General features: G+C 42.8%; 1 protein-coding gene across 7 annotated transcripts in view; it reads left to right on the top strand.

Moving 5' to 3' along the window:
• Positions 1-27,190, top strand: part of FLRT2 (fibronectin leucine rich transmembrane protein 2) — a 96,208-nt gene that overhangs the window by 36,274 nt on the left and 32,744 nt on the right. Inside the window, exon 1 of one of the 7 annotated variants that reach the window (XM_082232969.1) lies at positions 22,843-22,960. The exons of the other annotated variants lie outside the window; for them this stretch is intronic. The gene's annotated coding sequence lies outside the window, so the exon portion shown is untranslated. Of the gene's footprint in view, positions 1-22,842; positions 22,961-27,190 lie in introns of those variants that run through there. 7 annotated transcript variants of the gene reach the window in all.

Here is a 27,190-nt window from a genome sequence, read left to right as displayed (position 1 = left end):
TACTCTATTACTTTAATTATTCATCCAATTTTAACCATAATCTTGTCACTCTTTGCATAACTCAAGTAATGCACTAAAAAGCCAACTATCCAAAGATAGCAACATTTAATAATATTGGCAATCCATTATCAAGGTGAAGACACTTGTTAATGTAACTTTTAGGTTTATCGCTGTCTGCAAAACAGTGCTCCTCTTACAGAAATATAAACCGTAGGGGGTCACAGAGAGTTTCAGTACAGGTCTTAATGGATCTGGTCCCTGGGGAAAAGGTAGCATTCAAACTTCATGCACCATTGATTATGTAAAATTGCTACCATGGAGGGTGTTTTGTGAGGAACAAAAAGATGGACCGAGGCATTCTGAGTTCTGAGATGGAAAACACAAATAGTACCTACCTACCCACTCATAGTAAAAAAAACACAGCCATCAACAATAGAATATGCTGCTTTTAAAAAAAAAAGGGAGATCAGTATTGGTAACCTGAGGCAGGTTACCTCACTCTTCCTAATGATGTAGCCAGCATTACATAAATTCTCAAAAGTTTCCTTCAACCCATAATATTTGATTCAGGACAGACAAAAGAATAAGAGAATCATAGAATTGTAGAGTTGGAAGGGACCACAAGGTTTATTTAGTCCAGCCCCTTGCAATGCAGGAATCTTTTGTCCAAGGTGGGGCTCAAACCCAGAACCCTGAGATTAAGTCTCATGCTCTACTGACTCCATCACCCCGTATTACTTATGTACTTTTTCACGCAGCACATAGATAAATTATGGAATTAGCTTCCACAAGAGGCCATGACAGCCAGTGACTTGGATGACTTTAAAACTGGGATTAGATAGATTCATGGAGGATAAGACTATCAGTAGTTACTAACCCTGATCACTATGTTCTGCCTCCATGATCAGAGATGGTATGCTTCTGAATGCCAGTTGCTGGAAATTGAAGGAGCAAACTTACTAGGGAGTGGGTCCCATTGAACTCATTGGGACTTCTGAGTAAACATGCTGTTAAAAAAACAACAGTTTAAAGAACCTTTCCTTGATGCCTTGAAGAAGATTTATATTTCCTGATGATCTCAGTTTAGGGGGATTGAACAGAACTCTGCCGACTTCATAGTGTCTCTTGTTTGTTTTACAATTTGCTGGAATGTAGGGCAGAATATGTTAGCATCGTATATTAGTGCGAATCCCTTACAAAGCAAACAAAAAGTTGTCGAAGCTGCTTCTGGGTCACGTATGCCAATGCGGTACATTATCTCTGTGCTATTTGGTGCAAAAAAAGAGGAAAGTGTTTTGGCTTGGCATGCACATTTTTTTATTTATAGCTGTCTTTGATCCTCTTTTGTTTTTTGGCTGTTATGTGTTGCATTCCCGTCATTAAGCTAAAATGAAGCTGAAAACCATCCGAAGGATTATGATCCTCTGGCAAAATGTTAAATTGTGCTGCTGACCTAAGTTAATGTTGCAGTAATGGGGGATGAGCGTCTCTGAGAAATCGCAACAGAATACATAAAAATCTACAGCGGTATCATGAAGAATTTTTAAGTGCCAGATTCCAAAGGCTCTAATTAAAGGGATTGTGCTCCCACAGGCAGAGGAGGAGGAGGAAAACAGAGGGTTAGCATGAAATGCTAAACCGAAGTTTAGCATCAGGAGGTCAAGCCACTGTACCTCCCTTCCTTTTCCAGTGGTGTTGGGAAACGGTCATCTCTGGATCAAGCAAAGCACATCGTCTGTTCTTAAACAAGAAAGCAGATTCACTTAAAGGAAATTGATTCAGGCCTTAACTACTAATACAGTGGTACCTCTAGTTGCGTTCTGCTCTTGTTATGACTTTCAGCTTATGAACACGGCAAACTCGGAAGTGTTTACTTCCGGGTTCGCCACACGGGCATGCACAAAAGCGATCTGCCCACTTCACACATGCGCAGAAGTGCTCGATTGTGCCACGCACATACACGGAAGAAGCGCTCTAGTTGCAGACTTTTCAGGGTACAAATGGCACCCCAAAACGGATTAAGTCCGCAACTAGAGGTACCACTATATATACTTTGCACATGCAATCTTGCTTTATAAATTTGAAACTTTTAAGCGAACCACAGGGTTTCTGTAGACCATGCCCACTCCTAAAGTGGAGTGCTTTCCAAATTCTTTCCCCTTTTGGACCTTTTCCTGCTACTTAAGCCCCCAAATAATAGATGAGTGATAAACTGTTATCTTGACTATACCATTTCACACTAAAGGTGGGAGCCCTTGTTGGTTCAGTGGAGACACAGCTGAGAACTAGTGCTAAGCTTAATAAGCATGACATTTGTTCATGCACATTCAAGTTAGAAATGAAGCGAATGTCCAAAATAAAAATGCACCTTTGATTTTCACAGAATTAAAAAGAATTGGTTTATGGATATAAGAAAGAGTGCATTTCATTGGTGACATTCAAAGTTTTTGTTTTGCATCTTCAGAGATGGAGTTTCGTGCTTCAAAGTAGACATTTGCAGTTATTTCTGAGTAGCTTGAATCTAGATGACAACAAAAGTGGTGACACAAACACACTTCCTGCCAAATAGGCCTGTGCATTTCAAGATTAATCTGAGTTGCACTGAGCTCTTCAGTCCAATTTAACACAATGAATTTACTTGGGCTAAATTATTAATTATTATCATTATCATCTATTTATGACCTGTCCTTGACCCTAAGGCTCCAGGACAATCAATGTTGCCTGAACTGTGGACAATTATCTAAACACACACACACACACACACACACACATTTGAGATGTTTGCTGAAATAGCACTTGGCCACTCCCACTTGTGTGAAATTCACTTCAGCTGGCTGAGGCTGATTCAACATTCTTGACATCTTTGCACCAATGAAACCGTGCAAGGAAGCCTGTTGGGTGCCACTCAAACCTGTAGAAAATACTTAATATTTGAGTCACTGAGCAAATAACATCGCTGAAGTCTGTGTTGGCAGCCATCTTACATTTATCAAGCAGCACTTGGGTATCTTATCCATTGGTTATAGAAGCCTTATAATAATCATGTGTGATGTTAACAGTTCACACCCTTGTGTGCTAGAGGTGCAGCCCAACCACACCAGTAAGCAGAATGGACTTTGGTTCGACTTATCTTTTTTAGTTATTTTTAATTATTACACATATAGCCTATTCTTCTTCAAGGGAGCTCAAACTTTCAATTTGCAAAAGGGTTTCTAGTTGGCTTCCCTTCCCGGCAGTTTATGGGATCAGATCTGTTTAGTTTCAGCAGTAGAACCGCATCAAGGGCCTTCAGACTATTTGGGGTGGGGATAGATATGCACATGGATCATTATGATTTCTGTTTTAGGAACTGAGCTGTCACAGGGCATCCAGTGTGTAATTCAAACCTCCCAAGCCCCCAGCGAAAAAAGCCACCCACCCGATCATATGTAAATAGTACGTTCCATTTAAGTTCTTTCCATAATCCAGAAGCAAGCCAGGCCTTCAAAAATTACCAAAATAGAACATAGTTTTAAGTGGGGAAATACCAGCCCATTGAAATTTAATATGAAGGCAATCACGAGAGGTTCCCCAACTCCTCCTCTGCCCCTCAGATTAATAGAATTGAGTTCAAGAAGGTGATCTGCATCAGGATTGCATCTGGGGGAAATAAGGTTAAACCTCTTTTCCGGAAGTTCTGTGATCATGATGAAAATTAGGACTCTCCACCCCTCATGTTAAGGTGGTTGTTGTTGTTTTAAATGCATTCATTGTTGCTTGCTAGCTAATAATACACAAACACAGAGAGAGAGAGAGTGGAACCTCGGTTTTCCAATGCCTCCGTAGTCGAATGTTTCGGCTTTCGAATGTCGAAAACCTGGAAGTAACTGCTCCAGTTTCCAAATGATTTTCAGAAGCCAAATGTGCTACGCAGCTTCCATTTTGAGTTTCCCTATTGTATTGAGGCTTCTGCTTTCGTTTTTCAGTTTTCAAACGTTTCAAATGGATTATGTTCGAAAACCAAGGTTCCACTGTAGCACCATTTTCCCTGATGGGACTCAAGGCAGATTACAGATAAAAACAAGAATCACTACAGTGGTGCCCCGCAAGACGAATGCCTCGCTAGATGAAAGGGTTTTTCAGTTTTGTGTTGCTTCGCTAGACAAATTTCCCTATGGACTTGCTTCGCAAGACGAAAACGTCTTGTGCTTTTTTTTTAAAGCCGCTTGAAGAGGCGCAGTTGCGACGGACCGTGCTTCGCAAGACGAAAAACATCGCAAGACGAAAAGACTCGCGGAACGAATTCTTTTCGTCTTGCGAGGCACCACTGTAAAAACATAGGGGGGGACACCAATCATTAAAAAACAATTAAACATTAATAGAATTGAAGCTATAAACACATATAAAATCTGCTTAAAACATACAAATAATTACAATAAAAACAGCACGGCTGCGCAACTAATGAAAAATGTAGTTTGACCCTGAGAAAGTACCTACAGCTGCCAGACTATATTTGCACTGAGAATTGTCTTATTGAATTGTCTTATTGTGCTATGCCACCCTAGGCTTCTTGGGGGTAAGAGTCGGATAGAAATTTAACAAATGAATAAACACAAAATCATAAGAAATGTAGGAAACTGACTTATACTGTGTCATGCCATTGTCCCATTTAACCCTGTTCCATCTACTTTGATTGGCAGTAACTGGGATGCGGGCAGAAATTTGTTTCAGTTCACATTTTAATACAATCTTACCTACTTCACAGTTCCTGAAATAATACGCCAAGCGAAGCACAACTGCCCTTTGAAATGTGCATGTTTACAAATTTTGCAATGCAGTTCTCCCACCAAGGGATGTGTACAACAGTGCTTATACCCAGGTAAAGTGCAAGTGTAAATGCATCTATCATTGAAAATCACATGCAAAATCACTTCTAATTAGGCAACATTGCACAAAAAAATGTAAATATTAGGTAAAATTGGCACTAGAATGCTGGCGAATTTTTAAGACATTGACAGAAAACAGCTATGGAAAGGTTTGGAAGTAAATTTAAGATCTGAAAAAAATGAGAGATACTGAAATGAACATATTCATTCCATTTTTAGGTGGAATGAAACTTTCTAAGCTTTTCGGACAGAGGGATTTTCCAGACTTACCTAGAAACTCAAAGGATTGAATTTGGGAACTTTGGCATGCAATGCTTGTGCCATGTCCCTTTCTCAAGTTTTTAGATGGTTGCCCAGGGCATACACTTAAGAAGAGATTTCCCCAGTGAGCATTTCTTATATAATACCAGCTCAGTTGCAGCTTGGTGGCCAAATTCATAAAAGCGTCTCTCGTGAGCCTCCACTACCCTCAGAACATCGGCACGCCTGGGACAGAATTGTTCCTCTGCACTTATAACAACATTGGAATCTCGGTAAACATTGCACAGTTGAAACTTGTAGGGTGCAGCTGCAGGCTTTTAAACTTTTTATATTAACTTCCTCTGTTATTTTTAGTGCTAATCCTCTCCTTTTGGTCTAGTATCATGGAGCCTCCCCCCCCCAACATCTACTTAACCAGGTTTAGTGCTGATTAAAGCTCCTTTATTTGAGCTGCTTCTTTGTATTACACATAGTTGCCTCGGGCAAAGATGTTTGTGGAATGCGATGCAAATTAGGCTTCTTCTGTTCCACGCTGGACTGCACCTAGGCCATAATTTCCTAGCGTACACATTTCCTCCTGCTGCCACTGTCAGTCATGAAAGCCGGACAGCGAAACCGGATCTTGCTTTGACTCCCTGCTTGTCGATGGAAAGTCAAAGCTGCTGCAGTTACAGTACGATCATTTCTTACATGTATTCAACTTGTGCGATTTCAGCCTTGAAGTCTGGCCAGTTGAATTAAATGCATGGCAAGTTTTCCCTGGTGTGAAGAGAGTTTTTAAGCTTCTTGCCTTGCTTCCTGGGCAAAGCCCTCTTGGCATACTGGTTCTAGAAGGCTGGAGAGGATTGCTTGAGATCTTGTGGGAACTTGGATGGCCCTGTGAGATCTTGTGAGTGGATCCCAGAGCTGGTGTGTTGAGCAGGCCTTGCCCCAAAAACAAGGCAGAGAGGCTAACCTTACCAGGCAAGGTCCAGTCAGCACTCCACTTCTGGAAGGCTAGGGATGCTCATACATTGGTGGTTCCCAGGATTTGAATATACATGTTTCTGTGTATATGCAGAACCCTTGGAAATGAACTCCCACATAAAGTGCATTGTAGTTCCTTTGGAGTGGGACCTGCCTTAGGACTTATGCTTCATGGCCTCTGAGTTCCAGTACTTCCTGTACCTGTTGCAGTGAAGATGGGCAGGGGAATTATGGTCCATTAGCAGTCGCATTAGCAGCCACCATGTAACAGTGGGAAAAACATCCCTTTCCTAAACTGGGCATCTCGCCTTTGTACATTAGCAAGGCTCAAGAACAGAAGGTGACAGGCTTTCACAGAGAATAACGCTGTTATAATAACACTCTCCCCTGTGCCATCGCTTCTGGCATTGGAAGCTGCCGTGGTTTTGAAAATTGCTGTCATAAACAGGCTGTGATGTTAATATTATTTCCTTAACCCCTTTGAAAAGTTGCCTATGTGTCAAATTCTCAGGCAAAGATGGGGTGTAATGCCCCCCCACTTTCTTTTCAGGAGTTGGTGGACAGTCCTTGGATATAATGCTGGTGTAAAGTAATGGGGGGGGGGTGTTTTACCATAGAAGCCAAGACTGAATGTTGTACTTAGAAAGGGGCCTCCCTTGCATCCCAGGGACATAAGCTCCCTCCTGTGGAAGCCAAACAGTTATGAATGCAATTTGGCTTCCAAAGAAGGATTGGTACATTTCTGAGTCAATCTCCACAGCCTCTAAAAAGCTTTCCACACCTCGATGGGGGATGCTGCACAGCACTTTCTCTTATCAAAAGCCTGAGGTGACTGTTCGTGTGTGTGTGTGTGTGTGTGTGTGTGTGTGTGTTCATAGAGCAGGGGTCAGGTCCACTGTCCCTCAGAGCTTGTGGTGAGCCGGCCTATATTTTTTTTTTGGGGGGGAGGGGGGATGAACGAATTCCTCTGCCCCACAAATAATATTTATTTCTTTTACAACAATTTAAACACTTGCAGAAAAAACAAAGAAAAAACAGTACATTACAATACAAAAACACTACATAAAAATTAACAAAACAAAACAAAAACAATTTAAAAACACATCAAAAGAGAAGAAAGAGAGAGAAAAAACTTCCAATATCTTATCTTTCTTTCACATATTTCCACGGCCTCCTCACACCTCCCTTTTTGTATTCCACTTCTATTAGTTATTTCAGCAATTCCTTTCCATCTTCCCCTGTTTTCTATCCTATAATTATCTTAACACATTTTAACCTTATTTTCCTTTAATACTCTATTAATCTATTTATACTTAATTCCTTATAACATTTCTACTGAAGCCATATAACTTCATTCCATCATTCTTCTAACATTCATTAATTTTACAATATTTCTATAAATAATCTTTAAACTTTTCCCAGTCTTCTTCCACTGACTCTTCTCCCTGGTCTCGGATCTTGCCAGTCTTTTCCGCCAATTCCATCTAGTCCATCAACTTCATCTGCCATTATCCAACACTTCAGTGCTTCCAAGAGACAACCATTCTCTCAGCCAGCAAAAAGCAGATGGTTCACAACAAAGTTTAGGGGTCTGGCAGGGCAGGTCCACCTCCTTCTTTAGCATCCATCAATATCTTAAATTTTACTCGAGGCTTCCTGCCCTGCCAAACAAATCCAGAAACATCCCTCTGCCACCTCCTGAAACAATCCATCCCACCCAAAACTTGCACTATTTGGAACAAAAGCAACATCCCTGGCAACACAACAACCCTCATCCCCACCACAACAGCTCGGCCCAACAATAGCAACTTCAGATTTGTCCATATTTCCCAATCCCCCTTCTCTTCAATCCAACGTCCTTCACAGTTACCCTTAAATAAATTCACATTTTTGGCGGTCATACTGACCCCCAAAAGCCTCTCTTTCTCAACCGATGTTAGTCCTGTCTCCTCCTGAAGCTCTGTCAAGCTTTCCTTTCCCAATTCAGGTAGGGTTCTGGTCCTCAAATTCATCTGTTTTTCTTTGAATTCCATCATAACAGATGTCAACTTATGTTCATCGAGTTGCCTTTGAATGGATGGGGCTCTCTCACACTCCAGTTGTATTGCTTTACATTCAGCCACAAGGGTTTTCTCCCTGACTTCATCCGCAGTTTACCGTGTCAAGGTAAATTCCTGTATCAATCTCTGGATGATTTCTGTGTTGGTGTTCACCTTTTGTCCCAGATTGTCTATTTTCCTGTGAAGCTGTTCCAGCGAATCGTTTATTTTCACTAATGCGACCACTAAGGCCTCTTTTGCCGACATTTCATCTGTTTTTTCCTTTCCATTTGCCATAACACTTGAGAGATTCAAGGTCAATCTCAGAGTCTCACAATTTTTATCTAGCAGCTGGAAATCCCCCTAGCCCAGCTCTTATAAAGTAACCAATTTCAGAGACTTCCACTAGGGGAAAACAGTTTCTATTTATAATAGTCAACAATGTCCCCTTTAAACACAACTTATACAATCCAAAGTTAGTTTCAGATTTCAGTTACTTTTTACTCCTTTTTAGAAGCAGACGGAGACAATAGAAACAATGTATTTCTCTTACTTTGCTAGCTGTCAAGGAACGTTCTAAGTGCTGTCAATTAACATTCCAAAACGTCAGTCCTACTGGCAGCCCGTTTCCAGGGTCAGAGCGGCGGTATTTTAACTCCCTTCACTCTCTCCTGCAGGCATACTCAGTCCACAACTCCCCGCCCCCCTCTTCTCCTGCCTCCAAGGGGGGTTTTATGCTCTTTACAGATAGAAATTTAGTCTTTTACAAAAGGCTTTCCAAGACTTCAGCCTACAGCCTCCTTGCCTCAGTCTGTTTACAAATAGGGAAGGCAGACTTCCTGTTTTGAACCTCCCCGTTTCAATGCCAAATTAAACGTTTAAAATCCGATTCTCCCGTCTCAGCTCTACTCACGGGTAATTACTTTGGAGTCAAATTGTCCACAGGAAAAAGTCAATGCTCTCCAGCAACAGCTATGTGGCTTCACTCCGTGGAAGAAGCAGACGATTCGAAGCACCGCGCCGCTCACCCCACGTCACTCCGGATCCCCGAAACCGGGTTTCCCCGCGAGTAGGGAAGGCGCAAAAGGTGCCCGCCAAATCCCACGTTCACAGGCTTCTCCCGCCTGTGATTTTTACAGGTCTCCGCCTTCGTCGTGGCGGCCAGACCCAAATTTCCACGGTGCAGCTTCCTCCCGGTCAGAGGAAATCCGCCATTGCTGGAGGCACCAACCCGGAAGTCTCCTCTGCCCCACAAATAACCCAGAGATGCATTTTAAATAAAAGCACACATTCTACTCATGTAAAAACATTGATTCCCAGACCACCCACAGGCCGGATTAGAAGGCCAGATCCGACCCCCAGGCCTTAGTTTGCCTAACCATGTCACAGAGGATGAACAAACATTCTCTTCACAACCCTCGTCTCAGAATAGCTTCATGGATAACACTGGAAACTTGCAACCTTTGGTACCTCCTTTCCTTGAACTAATTGCAACTAAGGACTTGAACCTGAGTTTGCTTATTTCCTCCTCCCTCTCAGTTTATTTTCCTTTCCTGCTGTATCTTTTTAGAGCGTAAGCAAGGAGGGAGCTTTTCTTTTGGTTGATGAGCAAGAATTAAAAAATGCTCTAAAAAAATAAAGTAAAGTAAAATAGGTTTTGGCAGATGCCTTCAAGGTGACATATACAAAAATACAATGCTGGTTTGGAATCCAAAATAAAGGCACAGGAACTGCAAAGAGTACTTCTGGTGTCACATGTGCACCTGCTTTAAAATGTAGATTCCCCACTAGGCAGATGCTCCAATTGATAAATTTCTTCTCTCAGCAATCTGAGCTGAGAAACGCCTAACAACATATACAGGCTAATGTAGTGTTAGCTCTCCTTTCCCCCATAGAAAATCCCTCTAACCCTGACTACTGCAGCTGCCTTTGCTGCCATAATGCTCTTAGAGGGTCACTAAGCAGCTTGACCTCATTGCCCTCTTCGCCAGACAGCTCTCCTGGATCTCCATTCACAAAGTCGCTGCAACTTCATTCATAAACTAGAAAGGTCCACCTGTCTTCAATAAGCTCCAATGCTTAGTTACTGGATTGGGAGACTTGTAATGACCATAAATAAATACTGACAGCATGTGATCACTAATCCTTACAGCAACTATTAAAGCATCAGGAGACTTCAATCCTTAGTAACAGACTTCTAGACAAGACGTAAGATAGTTTTGAGATGGGGGGGGAAAAAACATTAATACTTACTAAGGGGTGGGGAAAATTCCTTTGTGGTGGTGCCTTTAATATTCATGCTGAAGTGTTGACAATTGCACTACATTTTTGAATACTTTAGCTCTGTGAAAGAGGAGCTAGGATTTAGCATTAAACATTTTACTGCCATGAAATTAGAATCCCATCCCTAAAATAAATGGAAACTATGTAGTAATTAGGGGCGCGGGTGGCGCTGTGGTCTAAACCACAGAGCCTAGGGTTTACCTTTACCTTTCTTTATGTAGTAATTAGGGACGCCAACAGTTTAGATAACTTTAGATTGTGTTTTAGCGCATTAAGAAATTAAAATGTACATCATAATAGGTAAGAAGGGGGGAGCACTGCAGTTAAAGGGGTGGGTTAGGAGAGAGATACCCCAGATTCAACCCCCACTCAGCTATGAACCTCATTGGGTCACCATTGGACAGTTACTTGCTTGCAGCCTAGCTTACTTCACAGTGTTGTTTTGGGGATAAAATTGGGGTGAAGAGAGCACCTTGGAGGAATATTTTTTAAAAAATAAAAAATACAATTATGCAAAAATAAAAGCGACTACTCATTCTACCTAACCAAGTTGCCCAAATATCTGGTTTCATGCTATACTATGAGGTTCAGGAACTGGGGGAAATGACCCATGGGGAAGGGCAGGGACACAATCAATGCGTTGGAAGGTGTTGTCCCAAGTAAGGAAGCTGCCTATATTCATGGAGAATTTCACATGGTATAGATGCCTGGAAAACCAGGGTTCTACATCAAATGAGGAGCCTACGGAAGTGGAAGGAGACCAGCCCCCCCTTCAAATAGCCACTGTCCAACTTATGGAGAGCCATGGAAATGAGACTGGGAATACAAGGTGGCACAAGCTTATCCACACAGTTCTACCCTAATGTATTGCTTTTCCTAGTTCTTGAATGCCTGAAGAGGGTTTTTGATGCAGCCTTGCTGTGCTATGCATCCACCAGTCAATTGCTATTCTTTTATTTGTTTCAATGCTTCCTTCCTTCCTTCCTTCCTTCCTTCCTTCCTTCCTCTGTGTAACCAGGCTATAGAAACGACCCAAGAAAAAATAGGTATGCTTAATTCTTGCTGAACTGGGCATCAGATCAAAGCAGTGCTTTTTGTTTAACAAGCCAGGATTTCAGTGCCGAAGCTGGGCACTCAAAAGACAGACCCACACCATATCTTTAAGACACATTCAAACCACATTATCGCTCCCAAACAATCCCAGGAACTCTAGTTTGCTAAGGGTGCTGGAAATGGTAGCTCTGAGAAGGCTAGCTCTTCTCAGGTTTATTTGAGCCAAGAAATGTGCAGTGAATGTGCTGGAATTGTATGGTGTGAATCTGCCCCACAAATTCCGTGTTTACCTCAATCTGTGATTTTTTTTAAAGAAAAAATATCTTCTCACATACATATTTTAACATGTACTTTCTCTCAGTATACATATTTAAATACATATTTTGATACATGCTGAGAAATGTGGTACAACATTCAGAGCAGTGTAAACTCCCAATGGATAGCTGAGTTCTGATCCACACTTTAGAGTGAGAGGTTCAGATCAGGTCACATTGCATATGAATTTGCAAAGATTGCTCTCCTTAAGCATCCCTAACTAGGGTCTGAAGAAGCAGCCTTCCAGATGGTGTGTAGAGAGTCCTCCACATCTGCAGTTGTGCATCTGGGGGCTCTTTCAAATCTCATAATAAATGTTTGGAGGATGGAGGCACATGATCTTTCCATGCACATGTTCAAGTGACTTTCACGGCTGAAAAGGATGTCAGACTGTCTATCCCACCAAACTTACAGCACCAAGACCCATATTGCAGCTGGCAAAGATCTCCACTCTTGAAGCTGCTGGGCAAATCCCGGCAGTTTGCTGTATCCCTCCTTGAAAATAATCTCCTGCTGCCTTGTCAAACTTGTCTGGCTACAGCCAGTCAGGCCGTTTTGACACAGAGAACATGAAGCTGTTGAATTAAGGTGGCAGGGTTCAGAAGGAAATCTTAAATGGCTCAGGCTGCCAAAGAGCTGCTTTGCTGCTGAATTGGTTCCATTTTCTTTTTAACAGCCTATTTACCGAAGGGAAAAGAATTCAGCAGGTAAAATAAAAGAGATGTTAAAAAAACAAAACAAAAAACCCTGAGCCATGATTGCTCAGTCAAATCCCACTTAATGTACAGCAAGCTGCAAGCCTTGTCTTTTCCATACCTGTTGTGCTGCTTCTTATCTTGTTTGTCAGAAATGAAAACAGGTGTACGAGGTTCTCCCTCCCCTGATATTCAAGATAGTCATAAAAATGCATACATCTATATAGTTAATGTGTCCTTTTTCTTTTGCTCGGAAAGAGGCAGTTAAGGATAAAGTCAGTGCTGCAATTCATGAAGCCTTTTGTTATTCAGTCATGCGGGGACGTGATGTAGCAGTGCTTTGTCACCGGACCATGCTATCACACCATCTTCGTTTCAGGGTGATATTTACACAGTGCTTGATCTGAACCTATTCTACAAATCAGCATCAAGGATTTCTGAGGGCAAATGAAGTTTTGCTTTATTTCATTGACACTATCCCCTTTTAACTCATTCTAGCAGCCAAATGCGCTGCTCTGTATTAAGTTCCACCTTAGCACAGATGCCTATAGAGTCACATATTGGTGGGCCAGCACTGGTCTGCATCAGAAATGGCAATTATCACCCCCTCTGCTGTATCAATGAATAGTCAAGCAGATGAAGTGACATCATCACTGCAGTCAGAAATGAGGAAGCTCCAAGCCTGGTGATGTGACATCATACACTGACTATCCCTTGATTTTATGTGTTCATTCGTTTATTTCTACATTTATATTCCACCTTTCCTCAAAGAAACTTGGTATCAAAGAGGATATTGTAGAGGTTGGAAAAGGTTCAGGAAATGATCAAGAGAATGGACCAACTCCTCAGTGTGGAAAGCTTGCAGCATTTGGGGACTTTTTAGTTAGAAATGTATGAAATTAGGATTGACATGAAGAAAGGGAATAGAGAAAAGCTTTTCTCCCTCTCGCAGAACACAAGATGTCATGGACATCCAGTGAAGCTGAATGCTAGAAGATTCGGGACAGAATAAAGATAAAAATACTTCTCCATGCAGTGCATAAACTATGGAACTCACTTCTTCAGGGGATGGTGATGGCTACCAACGTAGATGGCTTTGAAAGAGGATTAGACAAGTTCATGGATAAGGTTATCGATGGCTACTAGCTCTGATGACTGTGCTCTGTCTCCATAGTAATGGTTTTGAATGACAGTTGCTAGAAGCCACAGAAGGAGAGAGTGTTTATGCGCTCAGATCCTGTCTGCGGGTTTCCCACAGGCATCTGATTTTCTGAAAACAGGTTGCTGCACTCGATGACCCAGAAGACTCTTCTTATCTACTTATATTGTATATACTTCTCATGCTCCCCCTTTTTAATCCTGGCCATAACCACGTGGCGCAGGTTAGCCTGAGAGACTGCAGCTGGACCCAGGTCACATAGAGGGCTTTATGTCAGCAGAGATCTGAACCCTAGTCTTCTCCCAGGTCCTAGTGCAACACTTTAGCCTCTACACTGCACTGGTTGATACCATCCCATTGTTGTTACGAGGGAGGGAATAGAAGCAGAGATGAGGCTTGTGGCCAGAGCTGATGTCATGGGTTGGCATAAGTAAGGTAAGGTAAAGGTACCCCTGCCCGAACGGGCCAGTCTTGACAGACTGTGGGGTTTGTGCGCCCATCTCACATCTATTGGCCGGGGGCCAGCGCTGTCCGGGGACACTTCCGGGTCACGTGGCCAGTGTGACAAAGCTGCATCTGGCGAGCCAGAGCCGCACACGGAACGCCGTTTACCTTCCCGCTGGTAAGCGGTACCTATTTATCTACTTGCCCCCGGGGGTGCTTTCGAACTGCTAGGTTGGCAGGCGCTGGGACCGAGCAGCGGGAGCGCACCCCGCCGCAGGGATTCGAACCGCCGACCTTTCGATCGGCAAGCCCTAGGCGTTGAGGCTTTAGCCCACAGCGCCACCCTAAAGCAGAGCCCTCTGGAAAGGCAAAGAATTCCTGCCCTTCTCCCTCACCCTTACCACCTGCTCACACAACACATGCTTTCCTTTTTTTTGGGGGGGGGGAGAGACAGACAGACGGATGTGCCATCACGTGCTCACCCGCTCAGCCAAAAATTCTTCCTGGCAAGTGATTAGGCAGTGGTGGGACAGATGAACAACCACAGCAGCTGCAAGGAGGGAAGGGTGCTCTAGCGAAGGTGTCTCATCCAAGGGCATCTTGTCCAAAGCCTGGAGCCAGCATTCTTTCTGTGTTGATGGCTGCAGTCCTTAGGGGGGACATCCAACTTTCCTCCGCCTCTTTGTACTTTGAGAGAGTGTTTCATTGAAGCTAATCACCCAGGATTTTCTTCTCATGTTGTAGTCATTGTTTAACAAAACTCAGGTATTGTGGGAAGAGGAATGGAAGAGGGATGTAGTTTCAGCTGCAGTTGTTAGTGTTCACAAACTTTATCATCACCTTAGAATTATCCCCACTTTGCTAACATCTTTGATTACATCTTTCATTTACAATAGGTGATTGTCTTCTTCTGTTACTCAACCAATGGTGTAAGAACTGCAATGAGATTTCACACCTACTCATCTCACAGAAGGCATTGAGTTGTTGTCAAAACATCACAATGTCTAGATGGTGATTATAAACCTAAACTAGATTACAGGCAGTACTCTGAATCTGAAGGTTCCTTAAGCCTTTTTACCAATCATTTGAGCCATCCAATCACTTAATGTTTTCTTATTCTAACATCCAGGTAGTATACATGATATTGCTGCCCTGGACTTCTTTGGGAGGAAGGGTGGGATATAAATTAATTTTAAAAATAAAAATGGGTGGGATCTACCTAACGAGCCCCATCAGTTGAAGTCCTGGGCAAGAACTTCCACTTGTGCAATGAGGCTTTCCCCCTCCCCTCTATGTGCCCATGTGCACACCAATATTCGCTGGGGGGGGTCTGGAGAAGCCCCCCCCCCCCGAAAAAGCTTGTGTGGGGAGGAGAGCAGGGATTGTTCTTTCTGGAAAGCTAAAATTCTTGCATAGACAGAATGATTGGATGAACTCAGTGTTGAATTCCACGCATTGTTCCCAGGTCAGAAATTCTGTTTTAGACAGTGATGTGGAAGCCAATGTGAGGCTCGGTAAAAGAGGCTGGTATTAGATCACTTTGATGTATAATAATTTGAGAAGTTGAATGCTTTTCATTCATTGTCCCTCACTTTTCACTCTGGAAATGGTGGATGCAGATAAGGTGACTCCCGCAGCACTGAAGCCAGTTCATATTTGAAGTTTTTGGAAGTTAAAAAACATGCCCAAGCGGGAGTAGAAGCAGTGGAGAAGCAGGAGCCTCCATGTCTTGTAAGATGTTGGCTGGCTGGCTGGCTGCAGAATGTTTGTTTCAGGCCCAAGAAATGCAAAAAAGTAAAATGTTGTTCGTGTCCATGTGGTAGAATTTTTTCTGTGGCAGGTATGCTTATTCAGCCCATCTGAGGCTTATAAACTACACGGAGGACAGCAGAAATGGAAGGAACAAGGGGAATCCAGCAGCTATAAAATGTATCAAAGAACAGCACCCACCCCCCAACGCAATAGCTGATCAGAAAGAAGGTGTTTTATTTTTGTATAAGAACTACTATGAAAGAGGCCTCCCAGCATTCTCACAGGCCCATATAAGAACAGCGTAAACAGTTGGGCCTGATGAGCATTGACTGTTCCCAACCCTAATCCTGAGGAAAGCCATCTAATTAGATTTTAATTTGACCCTGACTTGTTTTTTAGGAGGTAACTTAATTATTGCTTGATCTTATACCAATGTTATATATTTGATGTTAGCTGCCCTGAGCCCAGTTTCAGCCGGGGAGGGCGGGATACAAATTAAAGTTCATTATTATCATTAATAATAATGAACTTTAATTTGTATCCTGCCCTCCCTGGCTGAAACTAATAGGGACGTGGGTGGCGCTGTGGGTAAAACCTCAGTGCCTAGGACTTGCTGATCGTAAGGTCAGTGGTTCAAATCCCCACGGCGGGATGAGCTCCCATCATTCGGTCCCAGCTCCTGCCCACCTAGCAGTTTGAAAGCACCCCTAAGTGCAAGTAGATAAATAGGTACCGCTTTATAGCGGGAAGGTAAACGGCGTTTCCATGTGCGGCACTTCGGACGGCGCCAGCTCCTGGCCTCTTGAGCGAGATGAGCGTGCAACCCTAGAGTTGGTCACGACTGGCCTGTACGGGCAGGGGTACCTTTACCTTTATTATCATTAATATTATTCCCAGTGTATTGAAATGAACCCAAGAACAGACTCCTAACTGGCAGCTGCTTTTTAAAAGGTTGCATTAAAAATCCCCAATGAATACAAAGGTCAACAGGTTTTGAACAAATGCAAACTTTACAATCAAATCTAGGCAATTGCATTATTTCAGTCATGACTTGAAAGTGGATTTTTCATCCGAGGGCATTTTCACACATGTTGGGAGACTCAGGGCACACACACAAACACACACAAAAGGAAGTATTTCACACAGCACAGAGTTAAGCTGTTGAATTTGCTCCCATGAGGATAGTGATGGTCACCAACCTGGATGACTTTAAAAGGGGGAGGGTGAAACAATTTCATGGAGGATAAGCCTATCAGTGATGAGCAGTTGTGATGGAAAAGGGACATGGTTTAGTGGCAAAGCATTGCTTTGCATGCAGAAGGTCTCAGGTCCAATCCTGGGCATCTCCAAGTACAGATGCAAAAAACCTTCCTGATTAACCATGTCAGCACAAGCCCTGCTCAAGCGCTTCCATATCTGGCCTTTTCTTCCTCTGCATCCCCCCCCCCACTGCACATCTGCTACCCTGCAATTGGTGCAGGGTGTATGTGCCAGGAGAACCCCCAGAATAGTGTACAGAGGGAGGGGCAGAGGATTGTGTTTTTGGACAGCCTGATATGCCTGAGCAGATGGAACTTATAATAGTGGGACATTGAATTCCACCCAGTGTCTGGAATCCTGGAGATGCGCTGACAGTCATTGCTGACAGCCCTGTGCTAGATGGCCCTATGACAACACACACCACGATTGCCTCATTACGTAAATCATGTTTAGAACACTGCAACACACACACACATCTGGCTATAAAGTAACATAACATTATATGCAATGAAACTGTAATTTAATCGTCATATCAAAAAATGGCAAAGCACAGTTCCTGATGGCAATAACATATCATATTACTATTAACCTTCTATATGTGTTATTGTCGTAAAGTCCAAGGATTGTCAAGTCCAAAGATTACAACATACAGTTCCTGTTGGCAATGCCATTTCGTACTGATATTTTCCTTCTGCATCATCCTGTGTCTTAAAAGTGTAACAAACAAAACTTCATTCTGCATCGTCCTATGTCTCGAGAGTTTAACAGACGGAACTACTTAGTAACAACAAGGCAGCTGATGATAGACCAGTTCTCAGGATACACCCTATGATGGCCCCATGAAACAGTTTCCTATGTTCCTATAACTGTGTACTTGAGGCAGTATTCCATTGAATGCCAGTTGCTGGAGAGCATGAGTGAGAAGAGTGCTGGTGTGCTCAGGTACTGCTTAAGGGCTTCCCACGGACATCAGGTTTGCCACTGTGGGAACAGGGTGCTGGACTAAATTGAACTTTTGGTCTGAACCAGCAGGACTCTTCTTACATTGTTATGTTTATTAGGTTTTGAGGTGCATACCTAAACACTTCAGGAATGAGTGTGACCAACAAGTTGGCTGGAAGGCTTTGACTAGATGTCCTCATCAAAGAGATGGACTTGACAGAACCTCCCCATTGGGTGTACTCCCAGTGGGAAACATGGACTCCTTTCTGTGTAGCATATGAACTGGCTCTTGATAAAGAGTAAAAAATGCAATGTCAGTTATTGCTAGTCAGAATGGTAGGCTCTGGGTGGTTGGGCAGCAGAATCTACTTGGTTACACAGTCCAAGGCTGCATTCAAATAGCAGTTTATTCTGTTTTCCTGACGTGTCCCTAACTGTTAATTTCCACATTGTATATGCCCTTTTGAACAGCATAGCCACCTTCTAGAAATATGGAGGGATATATCATAAGCTTAGCATCTGTTTCTGTATCATTTGCTTCTAGGAAATACTTTGCTTACAAATAACAGGGGAATGAGCACTAAACTTGTGCTATATTCCACTATATGTCTGGAAGAGGCTTATATGTCACGCAAAAGCTCAAATATAATGCAAAAATTGACAGGAAAATGGCAAAAAAACCAGAATAAGCTGACATGTGAATGCAGCCTAAATGATAGAGAAGTGTTATAGAAATGTTGGGCTCAGTGTCCTGCAAATTCTTTGCTGTTTTTGTTCATGAAGGGTTTCACCACACTTTCATTTTAAGGCTTACTTTTCTAAGTAGCTAGACCAGCCTTCTCCAATCTGAAGTCCTCCAGATGTGTTGGACTACAACTCGCATCACTCCCAGCCAGCATGGCCAATGGTCTGGGCTGGTGAGAGTTGTAATCAAAAATAGCTGGAAGGTTCCAGGTTAGAGAATGTGAGCTTTCCATGGTGGTACTAGAAATCACACTGCTGATCTTCTTCATTTTTAGGTGATGTGTAGAACTTAATTTCTGGCTTAAGAAATACACACACACTCTCTCTCTCTCTCTCTCTCTCTCTTACTGCATGACTAGACTATTCCATAGCTAGACTACTGAGAAAGAGGTATAAGAGGTAGAGCTGTAAATACTTTGCATTTATAGAAGTAAGACCTGACTTTCCTGTTTCGGTTTGCTAATTTTCAGAAGGCAGCGCAGATACTTTGGCATTCACTCAACTACTCGGTAACATTTCATTCCCTTAGTCACAGATATAGTTATTTGACCTTTTATAAAGCTCTTATTACAATTTTTCAACGGCAAAAGTGTGTGGGGGGGACTTGTCCTTTGAAACCATATTTCAACATTATTTTGATCCAGAACTTTCCCAGGGATAAAGAAACTCTGAACCTCCCGTGATGTTCTGCATCAACTCTCACCACCCCCAAACATCATGGTCAGTAGTAGTCACTGTAGTCTATCAGCATCTGAAGAGCCACAGATTCCCCCATCTTACCACAATAATGCCCTTTGTCTATTTCCACTATTTCCTTGCAATAGAATAACCTAACAATAGAATTCTGCACCATTCATTATCAAATTCATCAGATTCCTTGTTGTAGAGTGGTCTTGTGTTGATGTGATAGTTCTGAAGAAAGTGGTTCAAGGATTACAGTCATGACTTCCCCCCTTGCTTCATTTTGTGACTCCAAGGCTCATTCAGCTGTCAAGTTTGCCACCAAGAAAAGAGTCATTATCAATTTGTTGCTAGTCTCCAAATATATATAGTGAATCGGGTACAGCAGAGAAACAGTACATATGTAGGGAAGGTATTATTTTATACCTGTCCCTCCATTAACCTCAGTATAATTTTCAGGACACCAGGAACAGGAAACCTTTGGCCAGAGGTGCCCCCTTGGGCCCCAGACTGTGAATGCCCAGTGACGTCATGTCATGCACGCACTGCTCGGCTGCCACCCTCTGCCGCCGTGGCAGGACAGAGTCTCCATCTCCACTGTCTCTGTTGGAGCCTCACATAGTTGCAGATGCACCCCAGAAGCACATCTGCAGCCCCAGCAGGCCCCAATAGAGGACTTGTGGAGCATGCAGAGGCCCCGGCCCAGCTGCTGCGGCGGCACCAGAGAGTCAGAGGTAAGGCAGCAAGCAGTGGAGGCCAGGCACCCACAGTGAAAATTATGTGGGTGCCCAGGCACTCAGGGAACCCTGGAGTTGGCAACTGTGCCTGGTGGGCCTTTCACAATAACATGAAGGGCCAACTCTCATCAGGTCCTGGTAAGATAGCCAAAGGTCAGGAACGATCAGAATTGTAACCAGTGCCATTTTTCTAGAAAAAGAGGTGCTAGAACTTACCTCTTGCATTCTCCTAGAATGCCAATGGTGCCCACCTGACAGGTGCCAGTACCAGTGGCATTGCAACAGGGGGGGCGGTGCACCCCAGGTGCCGTGTGTGACAAGAAGGCACTCCGCAGGGGCTTGCGGGGGCGCAAGCAGCCATCGCACCGGTGCAGCCACATGTGGAGGATCCTTCATTTGTGGCTGCAGCCACAAGCAGAGGATCCCAGCGCTGGCAGTAGACCGCTATGTACAGCGCATGTGCAGCGTCGCACGCATGTGCTGTATGTAACGATGCTGCACATGCGCTGTACATAGAGGTTTGCCGCTCGAGCGCAATACAGACAGTGGTGGGATACCTCCGTCGCTGCTACAGCCGTGAACGGAGGATCTTGGCACCGTCCGTACGGCGCTGGAGCAGCGCCACCGGCAAACCGCTATGTACAGCGCATGTGCTGTACATAGCTGTTTGCTGCCCCAAGTGTCATGACGCCTTCAATCGCCCCTGGCCAGTACAGTGGCATCTTGGTTTAAGAACAGCTTAGTTTATGAACAACTTGGATTAGGAACGCTGCAAAGCCAGAAGTAGGTGTTTTGGTTTGTGAACTTTGCCTTGGAAGCAGAACATGTTCCGCTTCCTGTTGAGTGTGTTCCATTTGTAAATTGAGTCCCCCGCTGCTATGGCAAAGCACGCCTTGGTTTAAGAACGCTTTGGTTTAAGAAAGGACTTCTGGAATGGATTAAGTTCGTAAATCAAGGTACCACTGTACTGCGTTCTGGTGAGTTCCGGCAGGAAAAATAGGTCCGGGTTGTAACCGTAACTGGAAGGCCATAGCTTCCCTATCCTTTCATTAAGCCAAACTCATTATGGGAATTGCTCTATGTGCTATCATTCTGACAGCCAAATATAACATATAACTCCCACTGGACTCCACACGCTAATCTCTACTGCTGTCTCAAGCTACTGGTGTCAGGCGACACAAATCCTAAATATTTCAGTGGAGGAGCATCCAAGATGAATGTCAGCCTACAGCTGTTTTTATGTATTTTCTTAGTTTTGGTCTTGTTTTAATTATCCGTTGCTTGTTTTCCTCCTGGGCTATCAACTCCATGGCTAATGTTTGCAAAGATGCCCGATGTACCATGGGTGATAAATGCTACTATTATCTTAAGCAGGGAGAGGCTGGCTGCCCTTTTAGTTCAGAGGATCTTCTGGAGGGATGGGGTGGAAAAGGATGGGTGGCAGACTGTTTTCTCAGTGCTGTTCCTTTGATACCATCTTGGCAAAATAGCCATATATTAAAGACAACACAAAACGTTGGCTCAGTTCCGAAATCTAAGGGGACCTGACTAAAGTTGCTTGCTTTAATGTTCAAGGGAAAGAAAAATACTTGGAAGTGCTGTTCTGAACCATTATGAATCAAAGGGATACTCTATTTCCAGATGACACATCATGAATGTGTTTCTCTCAGAGACTCAGGGGGCAACTTTGATTTGTGCTAGTCACAGGCGAGGAAAGCACAGTGGCTTTGGGCACAATTCATCTCAAACCAAAGGCTTTTTCTGGTTTTGCACTGTACTACTGCTCTGTAAATTGGGGAAAAGGACCACAAGCCAGAGGTTCCAACTTAACACAGGGCCATTGCTTAACAGTTTTGAGCAGTGTTGCTTCCTCATACTCTAGTGCATCATATGAACTAGTAAATGTCCAGATAGTTGGAGTATCCAAGCCCCATATCTAGAGCCAAGAGGAAAGAACAGCAGTTGAGCAATTGATGGGAACCCATTCAAAAGACTGTTTATCTTAAGGGTTTACCATCCTGCTTTCATTACTGCCTGGATCCTCCTGGCTTTCTGGGTCATCAGAGGGAACAAGCCTTTCAACACCTCCTAATCTCATAACATATTCTGCAATTCTCATGGATGTTTTAAGTCGACATTGCTCATGTCTTGCAGGTAATGAGAAACGTAGCAATTCTATAGTCTGTCCAAGTTAAAAGGGGTCTTTTAAAACCTCAAACTGAGGACCTTGTCTCCAAGGATATCTTAGAACCATTTTTTTTCTCCCTTGAGGAGAAAAAGTAATAAAACTTCTCTGAGGCATGGTGCAGATGATTATTTAAATAGATAAATAAATAAATAAATAAACCACCGACTTTCTAAAACAATGAAAGGACAGAAGAAATGTCAGGCAGAGATTTCTGCCAACCAGCCTCGTGAGAAGCTTCTTCCCAACATATAGTCATATTTTATCCTTTCATCAAATTGAAATCAAAAGAGGGCTGTTAGATTTTATAGTGTGTTTGATGGTGCATTGCATCACTAGCTGAATCTTCAGCCTAAATGTTCATTTTGAACAGCAAATTAACTACTTAAGCATCCTTTAGAAGAGGCTGAACCCATTACCTTTGTTTTGTTTTTCAGGTCTTTAAAGAATACCTTGGTGCAGTCATAATTGCCTTCCAGAATTATCTGGGTTTTGGAAGCAAGTTTTAGATGTTTTCATCAAAATATGTTTTCAAGCCTATTACACACAGTGTTCAAAATGGTCCCAAGAAAGGAAGAGGTGATTGTTTCATTCCTTTGCTCTCCAATGTTTAATATGGGTTCTGTTGCAGTTTCATTTTTTTTTTTATTGTACTGACAGAGAAAATTTACGAACCAAGCCATTTTTAACCATCAAGATCATCATAATCATTGTTGAGTTATATGATATGAATTGTAGAATGGACTCAGGAGATAGCGTGATGTGATTGGCTACACTGGCATTGATGCAATTTAACACTAATGAGGGCTGTTGGGTTTTGATGTGAACAGAGGCAAGAAAAATAAAGTGAAGTGAAAGCTTGAATGCAAAGTGAGAATCTAGATGCGTAGTCTAGAAGACCGTGGCAACTAGCTTGCACAAAAATGTATCAGATTACAGATTTTGGGGTGGCAAATTGTTATGGTAAGAGATCAGTTGGTATCTTGAAAAGAATTACCTGATCGTGACTCAGCAAGTCTTTGAAATGAATGGCTGTGTTGAGAGTGTTGTGTTTGCGGTTCCTGCTTTTGTCAGATTTAACCTCTCTGTGTGTAATAGGGGAACAGAGGAAGGTAACAAAAGTGATGAGGAGCTGTGTACATGTTCAGGACAGGAAAAAGTTGCTAGAAGGTGCTAACCCTGCAGCTTACTTACAAAAGGAAGAAAAATATATATAAGCAATGTACAAGATGAGTAACAATGTAGACCGCGGGCATAGGGAACTTTTCTTTGCCAGGAAGAGAGTTGTGCATTGAAAGGAATAAAAGAAATATTTTCTGATGTGTTCCTCCCCTGCTGTGGAAATCTGTGTATGCCATACCCATGTGTGGCTGATGAGTAAATCAATGGCTATTTGGTGCAGGGGATAGAGGAAATATGATGCTTTTGTTTTTTCATAACCTTGGAGTTAGCACTGCACTACTACATCCTACTGTGTTGGTCTATAGTATTTCAGATCCCTCTCTGTAAAATTAATTGAATACACACCCTGTGTTAGATTCTCCTTGCACAAGCAAAGCAAACTGAAGATGTGAGCTAGAAGCTCTTGTTTAGTTGGGTGGCTCATTTAATAAGTTCCCGGCAGTTGTACCTTCTCTGAATGCTAACCATCACACAGGGGAGATTATAAGGGTAAATTACCAGAAGCTTATTAGCAGATTCAAGGTTGCCATTTTAGGATGGTAATGATGAGATGATAATGATGATGATAATACCGAGGAATTAGGTTGCACTTTCAGTTATTCAAAGCACTTCACATACATTATCTCAATAATCCTTACAACAATCATGTAGAGGTAGATCAGGATTGCTATCACCACGTTTCAGATCAGGTGTTGGCATGGGACACATCCCGCCTATGACTACCAAGCAACTTTGAGGGAAAGGTGAGATCTGAATGGGGAACTTAACCGGCTTATAGCTCAGGATCTCAGGCACAATGCTTTGCCAGCTCTCAAAGTCTGCTTGCATTAGCGAGGAACTCCAAAGTATTGTGGCCCTGTTCCTTTGATGGTTATTTTAGATCCATGGAATTCTATACTGTGTAAGCCATGGGAATCAAGAAACCATTTATTATGCTTATGATTGCTATTCCCAGGATTCAAAAAAGGTGAGCTGTGATTCACTGAACTTGTCAGGCTTTACTGACTGCCTTTCATCTCATTTCAAACTCTGATTCATCCCTTGAATGAGAAAACAAATCAGAAGTTCTAGTGGAGAGGGAGCCAATGTGATGCTTTCTAGGGGTTGTTGGACTACAACTTCCATCATCCCTGACCACTGGCCATGCTGGCTAGGGCTGTTGGAGTCCAACAACATCTGGGAGAAATCTCATTGGATACCATGGTTCTTGTTCATTCAGTGATTTCTATCTTGTGATAGTGAGAAAAACAGGTCCTATAGAAACAATTTAGCTTTTATTTGTAATTATACAGCAAATACCTCCTGGAGCCCAAGGCATACACTTTAAAAGTTACTTAAAAGTTCCTTTGGTTCAGAAGGCACTTTGGAACAGATTTTGATCTGAATTATTCTGTTGTTACTGTACACCTCTGCAACTGAGATCTGAATCTGTTCTTTACATTTCATCCTCATTCCTTAGAAATGGAAAGGTTATAACTTATAAGTGCTTTGGAAATGATAAACAATCCTCCTCTTTGCATAAAATCTGAAACCAATTATCCTTTTGTGGGGAGGGGGGGGACTTTGAAAAGCATATGGTTACCCCCACCCACAAACACCCTTGTTTCCCAAGCCAGGATATAGTAAAACACACACACACACACACACACACGTCATCTAAGCTCTGCTTCTTAAATTCTGGAGCACAGCCATAAATTTTAATTGGTAATGCCAACCTTTGTAATTCAGACTCTCTGAGTCAATTGCACAGAGCATTCCTTCAAGGAATTTGGCCCTCAGAGTAGAAATTGCAAGGTGCCGTAAAGGAACTGTGGCAAATATTCATTGAATTCCGTACATAAACCCTACATAAAATCCCTTCAGATGTATCCAAACCCCTTTTATCTTTACTGCCCAGACACATTTGCATGACTGGCTTCTGAAGAAGCTTGCAAGATGCACATTTCAGGCTCTCTCAGATAGTTAAATGGCATTTTCTTGAACTTTTGGAATATATACTCAAGACTAGAAATGCTTCTAATCTGTTGGTGGTGGTAGTCTAATCGGCAGCAGCAGCACTACATAGCCATTACTGAATATGGTGCTTTAAAGTGTTTTCAAAAGCAAAAAAGGAGAGGTTCATCAGTGGCGTAGCGTGGGGGGTGCAGGGGGGGCGGCTGCACTGGGCGCAACATCTGGGGGTTAGGGGGCACAAATCCACGGGTTAGAGGGCGCAAATCCACGGGTTAGGGGGCGCAAATCCACGGGTTAGGGGGCGCAAATTACTTGCCTTGCCCCGGGTGCTGACAACCCACACTACGCCACTGAGGTTCATATCCCATGAAGCTTACAATCAACAATAGGTCAAACAGCAGACAGACGGGAGGAAGAGGCAAGGACAGCAAAAACTTTCCCCCAAGACTGGCTTTTAAAGGAAAGTTTCCCTTTCTTTTTCTGAGACCTTAGCTCTGATTTGAAGAGCTACAGCAGTTGTTCTTTGCAGAGCTGACAAGTAAATCAGCTGGATGTGGACGCATATGGCCCTCAGGTTTAATAAGATTGCAAGCCCATGATCTAATACATTGTAGAAAATATGAAAAGAAGACAGGAAAGGAAGAAAAGGGGGAATGGGTGAGTTTATTTGTTACTCAGCCTTTACGGCCAGAGGACTTGGCACATTTACGGGAATTAATAATAGTTTAATATAACTATAATTATTCATAATTTAATGATTTGTCTGCAATTTCTGGAAATGGTTGAAGACATTCTTGTTACGACAGGCTTTCCCAGTTGGATAAATGGGTCTTTACCACGTGCCCACTTGCAGTGGTTTTAGTCTTGTTTTAAAGGCACTGTATGTGTCGTTTTTGTGTTTTTAATTATCTTGTGCAGATCACCTTCAGATGGTGGTTTAGAAGGCAATTAATAAATCAATTGTAATAGTAGTTGTAATAATTAGGGAGGTGCCAGAAACTGCCCTATAAGGAAATGGCTCCTCTTGTTGCAAGACCTCCCGCCATGTACAGAGCAAGCTTACCTACATATTGGAGCAGGCGAAGCTGAATATCGGGTAATTATATGAACAGAACCCAAATTCTTGCCTGCAGGCACTAGCTTAGCAATACCTGTAAATTCACCATCTACCTGAGGCATGTTCTTACTGGAATAAAAATGCATGTCTCAGTGTGTATCTTGCAGTTGTTTATGGCAACTCCAGCTACTCCCAACATTTCTTTTAGCTTTACAGCGTTGCAAGCTCAGGCACCACATGAGATTCATTATACACTGAGAACAGGACTGTGTGTGGATGGTTTCTCGAAATTCTTCATGCTATTTTTGAGCAGGGAAAGAACACGTGCACTAGTTCACTGATTTTCTCCATCTTCTCCCTGTTAGCTGTGACAATCCCACAGTTTCTTTCTCCCCCCCCCTCCTTTTCGTTTTTATGCTGCCCCTGCAGCGGGTTACAGAAGCAACTATGCCGACAGCCCAGACACCATTTTGTTTCATCTGCTTTGCCTCATCGTCTGTAACATCATTCTGGGGCAGTGTGTGATTATTTATTTTATTTTATTTATACATCACCTGATTTTAGAAACAACCCTCAAAGTGGTTTACAAAAATGGACAAAGCAATAAAGTTATCAAT

Source organism: Podarcis vaucheri (genome assembly GCF_965113315.1).
Source record: "Podarcis vaucheri genome assembly, chromosome: 1".
Classification (NCBI taxonomy): domain Eukaryota; kingdom Metazoa; phylum Chordata; class Lepidosauria; order Squamata; family Lacertidae; genus Podarcis; species Podarcis vaucheri.
The sequence above is the reverse complement of the archived record's forward strand: the minus strand, read 5'-3'. Positions and strand labels throughout refer to the sequence as shown.